The following is a 13,259-nucleotide window of genomic DNA, read 5'->3' on the forward strand; positions in this document are numbered from 1 at the left end:
GGAACTGGAGGGTATTACGCTAAGTGAAATTAGTCAGCGAAAGACAAACATCATATGACTTCACTCATATGAGGACTTTAAGAGACAAAACAGATGAACATAAGGGAAGGGAAACAAAAATAATATAAAAACAGGGAGGGGGACAAAACAGAAGAGACTCATAAATATGGAGAACAAACAGAGGGTTGCTGGAGGGGGTGTGGGAGAGGGGATGGGCTAAATGGGTAAGGGGCACTAAGGAATCTACTCCTGAAATCGTTGCACTACATACTAACTAATTTGGATGTAAATTTTAAAAAATAAAAAATAAAATTAAAAATAAAAATCATCTTAGAAAATGTGTAACAAAATGGTTTCTTTTCTCTACTACCCGGGACCTACAAGGACAGATTTTGTTTATCCAACAAACTGCTCTCAAAGTCGTGCTTCATTCAGTTTCCACGAGATATCCCATGTTACATCGAGTAAAATTTTTGTTGAGATCATTCCAGCCCTAAGGAGACACTCCACGCTTCTGTTTGCAATACAGCCTTACTCTGGAGCAATATTAGATTTCCATAGGACAATGTGAATTTTACAGATATTGCTGGATTCAGACACCTGAATAGAGTACCAGATCCTTACCTTCAAATTCCAGCTGAAGGCCCATGAGCAAGGGACTAGCCCACTCTGATCCTGTGTCTCTGTTGTATAATCACCTGGTTCCCAGGATTTGAGAGGCTGGCGATAACGTATGTAAAGTGCCTGCCCTATGCCCAGCACATAACAGGAGTTTAGTAGTTTAAACCCCTTCCTTCCTCACTATCCTAAAGTATTTGTTAAAGGGGAATGGGATGGGGAAAGTAGTATGGGAAGGCTCTAGCTACATGCTTCACAGCCCTATCCAATCCCATCTCTAAATTAGATCTCAGTCTCCACTTTATCAAATGAGGCAGGCAGGCACGCAGGCACGCAGGCAGGGGTGGGTAAGAGGAGGAGCTTGGCTCTGTTGGTTGCAGCTGCGCCCCGTGTGATTCCGTAACTGGGCTTCGCTGCCGGGTCCAAGCCCGCCCCGTGGCCTACGATGCAGTCCAGGCTGCGACGGAGGACAAGGCCCGTCCCCCAGACGGCCTGCAGGTGGCAGCAGAGCAGCGCGGGAGTGGAGTGCCGGGTGGGAGGCGGGGTGGGGCTGTCTGCTCAGCAAAGTGGCTGGCGGGTAGGGGGGAGGGGGGCGGTGGTCTCCGCTCAGCAGGGCGGCTGGAGGGGGGTAGTGCAGGGCAACTCCAACACTGGGGGGGGGGGGGGGGGGCAAATCCATACCCTTCGGAAACAGCACAGGGGGCCTCTGGCTAATGCCCTCTCTGTGGTGGGGTGACGGGGGCACTGTCACTCACCGCATGGGACCACAGGCTTAAACTCACCCATCCCCGCAAACCTGAACCTCCTGTCACCGCAGCTTCAGGCCATTTTCTCTTCGTTGTTTCCGTTCTTTTTTTTATTCGTTTTTGTGTCAAACATGCTATTCTCTGTTCCCGAGCATCAGTTTTGGAGGATGCCCCTGGACCGGGTTTATTTTACACGTTGCAGCATCTGCTTTAGCTTCTCCAGTGTGAGCGGGAGCCTCTGTGAACCCGCTGCAACCACTGGCTTTAGCTTCCAATCAAATGCTGTGTTTCCCGAGATACCCTTCCCAGGACTCACCCTTCCCAGGACTCGGACGGGGCGGGGGACCTCCGCCCAGAGCGGCGGCCCTCATTGTTCTGAGTGCCCATGTCCTTTATCTGTTTGACTTTAAGTGTGTTGGTTTATTAAATTGCAAACAGTCCCATTAGTCCCAGTATTCTTACATTTCCAAGATCATCCCTTTACATTCAACCCCAAATTAGCATGCCATTTATCCCTATTTCTTAGCCTCACAGACATCCATCCATTGCAAAAAGGGCTCAAATTTTCCTCGCTTCCGTTTTCAGTTGATTCATTGACATCCAAGTAATAGGATTTGTCTGGGGAAGTCATTAGTAAAGAATCGTGCCCTTAAATTTATTTTTATAGTTCGATTCATTCTACTAGTTATTAATGGAGCTCTCTAGACCATTCACATTGGCTGCAAAAGGCTACGAATTTCAGTCCTCACCTAAAATCGAAGTTAGAAATTTGGATTTATCCAAATGGAGTAGATAATGTGAGAGATAAAATTGTTTCCATGGAACTTTTCTCAGCTAGGAATCTCATTCATGGTCACATATGTGTGTTAGCAACAGGAAAATTAGTCTTTAAATATATAAAATCTTAAGCTGTAATTTTCAGTGACATGATTATCCAGGTTTTTTTCCTTTATTAGTGAAGTCCGTTTGACATAGGGCAAGGCACACATATCTTAAGTGTACAACTCTGTTACTTTTTACATATGTATGAACCCATGCAAAATACCACCCCAATCAGAATATAGAAAGTTTCCATCACCCTTTAGAAGGCTCCCTCATGCCCCCTTCCAGTAACATTCCATAACTAATATTCTGACTTCTATTGTCATAGTTTTACCTGTTCTTGAGATATCTATGATTCCACATATTGGAAATCACACTGTATGTGCCCTTTTGTGGCTAGCTGCTTTCACTCCGCATGTGTGTGAGATTTATCCATGTTGTCACTTCTCATTGCTCTAGCTTTCCCTATTTTGTTCATTACTCTCCCATTATGTCTAACGTAATGCTTTGTGGGGTTTATCGGTCCTTTTTGGCTAGACTGATATTTAAAACCTTCTTTTCAATGGAATTTAGGAAGTCTTTAGAAGACAAAACAAACCTAAGAACCCTAAACCAACCAGTCTTAAAGCAAGCTTCCTCCTCATGCCTGTTTCAGTCTATCTCCTATCTGTGGCCCTCCTCCTCCCAAAGTTGATAGAAGGTTAAGGGACTTTAAAGTTCTTCATTGTGTCACCACCTCAGGGATGTTTGTCACTTGGACAACACAATAGAACATTTACAACCTGAAGGGTTGAAATAACAAGATATAGCAAATATATAGCACTTGCTATTATCCAAAGTGCTTTACGTATATTATTGAACCCTTAAGACACCATCATGAAGTACAGATGATTATTATCATCCCCACTTTTCAGATGGGGAAGTTGAGTCACAGATAGGCCAAATCAGTTTCCCTAGGCCATAGAGCCAAGACTCGAAGCCGGGTGGCCCTGTTTCAGGGCCCTCACACTTCCCCACCACACCACAGTGTGTAGTAGAATATTTCCTGTAGTTGGAGAAAATTTTCTTCTAATTAGCCTGGTAGCATTTCTGAATAATTCAAATCTTATCAATTTGTTTCAAAGAATACAACTAAATTGAAGTGGGAGACCTAATGTGTAATGTGTGCCATTCATGAATAAATTATAAGACTCTCTGGTTTCAAACAGTAATTATTTGCTTACTTTGTGACTTTTGCTGACAGGGCAGCAATAGGCCCAATCCCATTTCCTTCTCTTCAATGAGAGGAGATGGGCTCAGTGAGAGGCACAATTTATCATCAAATTTCATTCTGGTTTCCTTCTTCCTCTGGAAAACTGGAGACAAGCTTGTGGGGTTCTAACTGGCTAAGACAGAGTTGAAGGCCACTTACAGCACACTCAGTTTAAGAAAGATGGTTTTCCCCCTAGATTGGGATACATGGAGTCATGTGAGCTTTAGGAATTAACATAAGCAATCGACACTTTTCTCACAAAAATTATCAGCGTTCAGTAGCTGAAACTGTCTTTGAGTTTCCTTCTATGCTAAGACAAGAGACAGAGGCAAGCCGGCTGCCCCACTTCTAGAACTGTGGCTTCGAGCTCAGTTGGGAAACACTGCCATAATGGGGAGGGGTATTTTTATCTTCTAAATCATCCGCCCCATGCCATGCTCCATGTTAGAACTCAGGGTGCAGACTGCCCCTTGAGCAGCCTCAAGACCACACTCTGGGCCGTATGTCCATTTTCCTGGCTTATTTCAGCCTCCAGCCCTGTTCATTCCTCACCCCTACCCACACTGATACCAGATTCATTCCCCCAGGTATCCTTTCCATTGTGGAACCCCCCTCCCACCCAAGGCACTTTCCACTCTGCAGGAAATATCTCCAGGCTCAGCCTGGCATTCAAGGCTCTTCCTGATGTAGCCTCACCTCTCACTAGTCCACTACACCTCCCCTTGGCCCTGCTACACTGGACCAATTTTTCCCACATGCAAACTGGGCTTCACCACCCCAGTGCCTTTACTTACACTGCAACTTTCCCCTAAATGCGTTCTTCCTCCCTCTCTACAAGACCAAACTATATCCATCCTCCAAGGACCAGGTATAAATACTTTGTCTCCTAAAAGAAGACCTTCTCCTCCCCCTCCTCCCCTTCCTCCTCCTCCTCCTCCTTCTTCTTCTTCTTCTTCTTCTTCTTCTTCTTCTTCTTCTTCTTCTCTCTCTCTCTCTCTCTCTCTCTCTTTCTGGATGGAGTTAAACAGATAATAAATGCCATGAGAGATCAGAGGAGAGGACCCACTCCTGGTGCCCATGGTTATGGAAATCCTTGAAGACAGGGAGGGTCAGAACAGGCAGGGGAGGGATTAGAAAGATCCCAAGGGTGCCTGGGTGGTTCAGTAGGTTGAGCGTCCAACTCTTGATTTCGGTTCAGGTTATGATTCCAAGGTCATGGGATTGAGCCCCACATCAGGCTCCATGCTGAGCATGGGGCCTGCTTGGGATTCTCTCTCTCTCTTCCCCTCTCCCCCACTCATGCTCTCTCTCTCTCTAAATATAAAAAATTAAACAGAGAGAAAAAAAGAAAGAAAGAAGGAAGGAAAGAAAAGATCCCAGAAGTGAGATCATAAAGGCATGTTGGGGGTGATGAGAAAGCCAGTCTGGCCAAAGCAGAGGTTCCCCAGAAAAACAAGAAAAGACCATATTTGCAAACTGGAGAGAAGATTTGCTATTGCCAGTCCCAAAGGCAGAGGATGGTCTTGGTAACCTTTTGACATAATGATTCAAAACTCATAGTAAGCACCAAGCCTTTACAACGAAACCTCCAGGGCAGCTCCATGGGTCAAAAAGCATGATGGGACACAAGGAGTCATGTGAGTCATGTATATTACTGAACCCTTAAGACACTGTCACGAAGTACAGATGATTGTTGTCAGCCCTACAACTCATTAACATCAACAACTTAGGCAACAATAGATATTGGCGAAGATGCGGAGAAACAGGATCTTTTGCACTGCTGGTGGGAATGCAAGCTGGTGCAGCCGCTCTGGAAAACAGTATGGAGGTTCCTCAAAAAATTAAAAATAGAACTAACCTACGACCCAGCAATTGCACTACTAGGTATTTATCCAAGGGATACAGGTATACTGTTTTGAACAGGCACATGCACCCCAATGTTTATAGCAGCACTATCAACAATAGCTAAAATATGGAAAGAGCCCAAATGTCCATCGATGGATGAATGGATAAAGAAAATGTGGTGTATGTATATATATATGTGTATATATATATACATATATATATACATACGTATATATGTATATATATACATATATATACATATATATACATACGTATATATACATACATATATATACATATATACACACACACAATGAAGTATTACTCAGCAATCAAAAAGAATGAAATCTTGCCATTTGCAACTATATGGATGGAAATAGAGGATATTATGCTAAGCGAAATTAGTCAGTCAGAGAAAGACATATCCTATGACTTCACTCATATGAGGACTTTAAGATACAAAACAGATGAACACAAGGGAAGTGAAGCAAAAAGAAAACAGGGAGCAAATAAAAACAGGGAGGGAGACAAAAACATAAGAGATTCTTAAATATGAAGAACAAACTGAGGGTAGCTGGAGGGGTTGTGGGAGAGGGGATGGGCTAAATGGGTAAGGGGCATTAAGGAATCTACTCCTGAAATCATTGTTGCACTATATGCTAACTAACTTGGATGTAAATTAAAAAATAAATGCATTAAAAATGTTTTTAAAAAGGAAATAAGACAGAAAAGTGTGCTTATGGCATGTGAATTATATCTCAATAAAGCTATTGTTTAGGGGCGCTTGGGTGGCTCAGTCGGTTGAGCGTCCGACTTTGGCTCAGGTCATGGTCTCACAGCTCGTGAGTTTGAGCCCTGTGTTGGGCTCTGTGCTGACAGCTCGGAGCCTGGAGCCCGGTTCGGATTCTGTCTCCCTCTCTCTCTGCCCCTAACCCACTCACATTCTGTCTCTGTCTCTCAAAAATAAATAAACATTTTTTAAAAAGCTATTATTTAAAAAAAATAAAGGAAAAATTTAAATGAAATACAGTACATTACAATACAACACAACACAACACAACACAAGACAATGTGAAGTGATCTGGTCCAACCATCTTGTCTGGCATAAGGAGCAACTGGGGCCAAGAGAAGGGAAGGCAACTCAACAGTGGAGGAAGGACCAGGGCTCAGAGCTCCTGAGACACATGTCTCCCTGCTAACTGCTTTGTCTGGGGGCGGCCGGGGGCAGGACCGGCTTCCTTGGTCTTTTCCCACAGGGTCATGACACAAACCCCACAGTCCCGACAAACACTCGAGGTGGTTTCAGCTACATTCTATCCATCTCAAGTGTATCTGACCCACGGTCACAGTGGGCATCATAGAATCCTTGAATGCCTGCCGGGAGCTGGACCTGAGACAGAGGGAAGTCTTTGGAGAGAAGAGGAAGGCAGGGCCTGGAGAAGCTCCAGCTGCTGGTGAGGGAGCTGGCCTGTGGCAGGTGGCCGAAGAGAGGGCCTCCTTCCCACATCCGGGTGGGCTGAGAGGACCACCTCCCATCAGGCCTTTTCCGAGGAGACTTTGACTTCCTCTCCCAGCTCTGAGCTTGCCTCTGCCTTTACAAACGATAAAACTGCATTCCTCTCACAGCGATCAGCCAGCAGAGAGAAACAGCACTTTACGAAGGAAAGGCTGGCAGAGGGGATGTAGCACTGACCCATGCAAAGACCGAGGTCCTTTTTGAGGCCTTGGAGGTCCCTGGTGTCTGACTGACAGAGATAGTACAAAGATTTAGGAATGAAGGGCTGTGTTCCCGTGGCGACACTACCACCATGCTGCTGTGTGACTCTGGGCAAATCATTCAACCTCTCTGAACCTCAATTTCCTCATGTATAAATTGGAGAGAAGGCCACCATCCTCTCTGGGCTTGGGGGAGGGTCGTATGAAAGTCCAACTCTAGAAAGTTCCACTTACTGCCTCTCAGCTCCTCAGCTCCTGGGGCCAGAGATGAAAGAACAACCAGGAAGCAGCTGGGGCCTGGGTCGCAGAATTATGGGGCATGAACAACAGCTAGGGTTCTCAGTAATGGAGGAGAAGGACAGGAAGGAGGGGAAAGAAGGAACGGAGGAGGGCAGAATCCACTTCTTCGGCTCTGGTTAATTGAGCCTACTGTGCACCAAGCACCACAGCGGGCCCTGGGACTCAGGTGAACAAGATTCTCATCGCTGCTTAAGCAAACAGTTGTTGAAGGACTTATGTGAAGATGCCAGGCCCTGAGATGGCCCAGGATGGAGGGGTGCAGGTGGGCAACAAGCGACTGGACACAGGGACGGGATTGCACGGGGTGCCCTGGGTGCAGAAGAAGGCAAAGGGCATTACAGACAGAGGCCTCCTGCTCTGGGGCTGCAAGGAATTCTGTGAACCCAGAGGGGAGGCAGAAAAGGCCAAGAAAAACCCTGAGAGCCGTCAACACTCCGGGCTCCACGGACACAGGGAGCCACTGAGTGCCTTTGCAGAAAGGAAAGATCAACTTGGTTGCTACATGGCAAGTGGCCTGGACTGGGGGTAAAACGAAGAACGAGGGAGGAACGAAGGGAACAGACAGCTATGGCAGTGAGTGTTCACTGAAATGTGCAGAGGGGCCTGGGCAGGGGGGGGGGGGGGGGGCGGATGGGGGTAACCCAACCAGACACGCACAGCAGGCCGACCAAAACCTGAGACACCAACCGGAAATCCCCAGCACATAATCCACATTTCTCGGTCCGGGCTGCCTGTTCCAGCCTCTTGGGGGAGCTTATTAAGCACACAGGCTCCCTGCATCAGAACACCTGGGAGTGGGGCCCACCAGTGAATATGCTGTAGTCGGTATTTCCAGGTTTGGGGGTCGTGTTGGGGTCCCCGAGACCAGCCACAGGTTCAGTGATTTGCCAGCATGATTCAAAGGACTCAGAAAAGCTACAATCCCCATGGTCACGGCTTATTACAATAAAAACATACAGATTGAAAGCAGCAACGGGGAAGGCAGCATGGGACGAAAGGAGAAACCAGGTACCCCTTCCTCCCAGCACAATCACAAGGAAGAGAATTCTTCTCCCACCAGTGATGCACAGGCTAAGCGCTGTTGACAGCCAGGGTAGGGGGCGGGGGTCACGTGAGCACAAGGCTCCTGGGTGACTAACGTTAACTACTCCATCTCCAGCCCCTGGACAAGTCCGACTGGTCCAGCACGGCCCAGGGCCCCAGCCATACAAGCACCCTTAACAAGCAGGATATTCCAAGGCTCAGAGAGGCTTCCTCTCCAGAGGTGGTCAAGGGCCAGGCCTTTCTTTGGAATGTGCAGTCTGAGCACCCCAGACCCGCTGAGCCCTTCCTGCCCAGTGGCCTATATTAGAATGTCCTGGAGGGCTCTCAGAATGCTCACTACTCAGGCTGTGCCCCAGGCCAATTACTCAAAATCTCTGCAGGGTCCTGCCGAGGTTGAGACCCATTGCCACAGACAGGAACAGGCACCAAAGGAGGGAAAAAGCTTATTCCAGGGGGTGTGAGGAGAAAGAACAAGATGGCCAAGGATAGGGGGCTGAGAGCTTGCAGACCACAGGGAGAAAGGCTCACAAGGGCAGGAGCAGCTGTATAGACAGGCAGAGAACCAGGACCCCCAGTGTCTGCACAACCAGCACAGAGAGCCAGTCGCTGAGTCACACAGGTGGTCTGGGAGGGACCGGTCAGGCCCAGGGGGAGGGGCCATGGCTCCAGGAGGGGCCGAAAGTTCCCTGGGCCTGGCCATCCACTCACCCCCTCTCTCTTCTTCAAGCTCAGGCTCTCCACCCCCTCTTTGAAGCTTTCCCTACAGATCAGAAGGGGGTACCTGAGTTGGCCTGGATTGTCCAGACTGTGGGGCCGTGGGGTGGGGGGAAGGGGTCACCTCTGCAGGCCCTCCCAGCTCTGCCCTTCCATGTTCTATAGTTGTGACTGGATCTCCAGGCTGAATTTCAGCCTTCAGTGGTCCAAAGACTGAAGGCATTACTTCTCTCCAGGAAGGAATTCAAAATAAAAAAACAAAACTATAAACCATAAAACACACAATTTATATGTATGCTGAAAACAAAATGGCTTCCTTCTAAATTTTCCAACTGCAAAAGTCTGAAGAAATAGTTGAAAGCTAAAGGTCTTTGCCCTTTCTTGGAGGGTTTACTGGTTTTGCAGTTACCCTAAGCCTGCCTTGGTTCAACCGTTTACTGGGTCACACCGCCCTGTGGACCGTTGGGCCCCAAGCCCTCCAGGACCCCCATGCATACCCAGGGTTGGGAAAGCCTGTAGGAGTCTCTGATGCCCTTCCTGGAACACACTGATTCCTCTGCCCCCTCAGCAGATCCATGCTCTGAGAAGGGCTTTGATGTATTATTCAGAGCTTGCCGGGCTGGCCCTCAGCTGAGCACAGGGGGGCACCCAGGTGAACAGAAGCCATCCTGGCGGGGACTGGGAGCAGGGGAAGGGGAGACCCTCCCAACTGCGGTCTTGTGGCTGGCCATCCCAGGGACTCCAAGACTCTCCAAATGGGCCACCAACGCCAGCGCAGCCCAAGCCAAGGGCCCCAGACACACAGACCACACAGCACACGGTGGCAGCTGGGGACAGGGAGGGACATCAGGACAGGGCTGTACCTGGAATGTGGGAAGAGATCAAAAATCAACAGTGGAGCCAAATTCCTACCAGCAGACCCCACTGGGGTCACTGAAGAGCCTCCTGTCACACTGATGCTGAAGATCTGAAGCCAACACACAGACCATGGGCGGTTGGTGCCCTCCTTCCTGGGCCTTCCTGGCCTGGCATCACATAGCACCCCCAGGAAGCCCTCGGCGTTCGCGTAATCCAGCTTCCTCTGCTTTCAGTGTGGACCTGGGGGCTGCACTGGCCCCACAGTGTGAGCTTGGCCAGGGAAGCTGCTTGTCTGGATTCTGACTCCAGGTCTCGGTACAGAACAAACCATGAGTCTCGGGCCCAGCTACTTAATCCCTCTGAGCCCCAATTTCCTCATCCACAAAATGGGGACTAATAATAGCGCCTATTGTTAGATCATAAAGAGCCACTGCGAGGTGCTAGCGAGAAGAGAAATGCCTGGCTCGTGAAGAGCACTAACTCTACACAAACTGGATGAGTGAATGAACGAACAACGCAGTGAACGAACGCAGTGGGGCCTTCCTAGGCACTGCCTAGGGAAGCATCTCCTGGTTCCTCAGCAGAAGGGTCTGGGCCAAACCCTCCCCACCACTCAGAAGGCAGCAGGGCCCGTGGGTGAGGGCACAGGGGACAGTGACAGCGAGGGGAACCCCTCCAGGCCGGGGAGGGGTCTGTGGGGGGTTTGCTGGCACCAGGCAGTGAGAGAGAAGTGGGTTAAAGGCGGAGCCATCCCAGGACTGAAATGAGTCATCACAAGATCGAATTGCAGGCGCCCGATTTACATGATAAAGCTCCTTTTGGAAGGACCGGGAATAACTTTGGTTTTACCAAATGATTTAGCCATGAAGGAAAACGTGGAGAGAAAAATAAATGTGAATGCCCGTCCAAATTCACTCCCCTCAGAAAAGGGCCCAACTCGCTGGAAGCTGGCGCTTTAGAAGGCTCTTCCCTGACTCCCACCCAGACCCTGGCCCAGAGGGTCTCGCGGCCCCAGGAGAGGAGAGGTGGCCAGTTCCAAGTGCTGCCCAAGCAACCCCGAAAGGGAAGCTCTTTGGCTTAACCTTCATTATCGGGTCTCTCCACCCCAGCTCTTCCAGACTCTGTGGTCCCATGGCCAGGGGGTTACATCAAGAAAGCAGAAACTAGCTTGGGCGACCCTAGGAGATTTTACTGACATGGTGGGATATGGACTGCTCTCATGGCAGAGGCCAGCCTGATTTGACCCACTGTTATCTGCCAGCCTCCATTCTGCGGTTCTTAGTTCCTTCGTTTGTAAGTTGGAGACAATAGCTGTACCTACCTGATAGGGTTGTTGTGGGAGTTAAGTGGGTTACTGTGTCACATGCCTTACCCATAATAAGCAGCCAGTGTTCGTTGTGGTTGATGTGGTTGTTGAGATAAGAATGCAGAAGGAGCTCACATTAACTTAGCACCTACTATGCACACAGTAGGGCTGGGTCTTTAAAGGACAAGACATCATTTTGTTATTTTTATTAATTACTTAACAAAAATATCTCATGTTGGCGTAGAGTTTTGTGCATTTGGCCCATTAGCTCATTTCATGCTCGTGATGACTCTCTGGGGAGAATGTTCCAGATCAGGAAGCCAGGCCTAAGTTCATTGTGCCAGGGGGAGCAGAGGCAAGACTTGGCCATCTTATTCCAAAAGCTGTGTTCTCATCCAGGTACTGCCCACCCCTTCCCCAGTCCTCACTCCTACCTGGGAGATTTGAAATGTCTGGGGAGTGTCGAGGGGGTGACATTACTGAATGGACAGACACCACAGCAGTTTAGGGTCCTGCAGTGGGCAGGGCAGCCAATAAAACAGAAGATGATCCAATGCGAACATCAGTAGTGACCCATGGGGCAGCCCTGCTCTACATCCTGCCTCCCAGACCAGCCCACGGTCCTAGGGGGGAGAGGGGTGAGTGGTAAGGCAGCAGGGGGCGCATTCAGAGCTTCTGGGGGAGGAGAGGACAGGCGGTGTGACATGTGACATTTTAAGCTGGGTAGATTCTTTAAGCCTCCCCCTGACTCTGAGCCCCCCTGTAGCCTCACGGCTATAAAATGAGTAGTAGGAAGACACTTGGTTGTCAGGGGCTGAGAGCACTGATGTGACCACGGACCGGCTGTGTGCCAAGGCTACTGACCTCACCTCTCTGCGCTTCATATCCTCAGTGGTGAGATGAAAATCATGGCCAGTGTCCGTCCCCATGCAGGGCCGTAGACAGGACCAGATGAACAAGAGAGGGAAAGTGCAAAGCTCTGTACAAAGGGAAAGCATTTTATTAAGTGGATCCTAAAGCAATTGTCAACAAAATTTAGCTCTTGCCTTTTAAGATGTGAATTTGGCTTCCAAAGTCCCTGTGGGGGTTTATCTAACAGCCCAGATGCAGGCTGGCCACCAGCTGCCCCTCCTGCCCAACAAATAGAGATTTAACTCTGATTGCATCTCCAGCAAAAGCAGCCAGCATGAAAAATGAGCCCAGGAAAGACCAACTGTGCTTCCCGTTGGCCGTAACTCCCAGAATCACGGAGAAGCCGTCCGTCCATACCCCCACCAGATGTTGAGCCAGAGAAGGGGCTGGGACAGCCTGACGGGGTCACCTGCCGGTCAGGCTCCACAAGCTGTTTTCCCCTGGGGGGCGGGGGTGGTTAATAGTTCCTTTGGTCAAAATGTCAAGTTAGAATTAGTCTATATAAATGTCAAGCCTGCTCTGTAAGCAACAATGAGGATGTTCATCATTGCAGAAAGCCTGTCCCCGTGACAAGGGGCAGACATCTCATCTACAAAGCTCAGAGCCCATCTGGGCCCCCTGCCTCTTCAGGTCTAGCCAGACGTGGTTCCAGCCCTGCACCTGCACACCCTCCAAAGCCTTTCCCAAGCGGTCTACAGAGGTCTGACGGCTGCAGCTCATGGCCTCTCCTCCTAAAACCTGCCTCCCCTTTGGATTTGGTCAATTAGCTGAGAGACCCCGCTGAGTCTCTCAGCTGAGAGACCCCTACTTCTAGGGGAAAAAAAAAAAAAAAAACAGGCCAGAAAAACAGCTCCAAAAGGATCCCAGAGAGGGAGAGAGAAGTTGAGGACATTTCCCCTGTCAGCACAGCAGTCAACCTTGTTTTGCAGAGAAGAGGTTCTGGACTCAAACTTCTTGAGCTGGAACACAAACTCCCTCACTTGCTAATGGGGTGACCTCGGGAACTCGCTCAACCATTGGCTCCATTACTTTCATCCGTAAAGTGGGGCTACAATTCTGTATGGTAAAGGGTTGCTGTGGGTACTAAGTTAGTCATGTAAATGGCAGGCACAAAATGCCTGCCCAT

The sequence above is a fragment of the Panthera pardus genome, unplaced genomic scaffold (genome assembly GCF_024362965.1).
Source record: "Panthera pardus isolate Hobbes unplaced genomic scaffold, ASM2436296v1 HiC_scaffold_23, whole genome shotgun sequence".
Taxonomy (NCBI): Eukaryota; Metazoa; Chordata; class Mammalia; order Carnivora; family Felidae; genus Panthera; species Panthera pardus.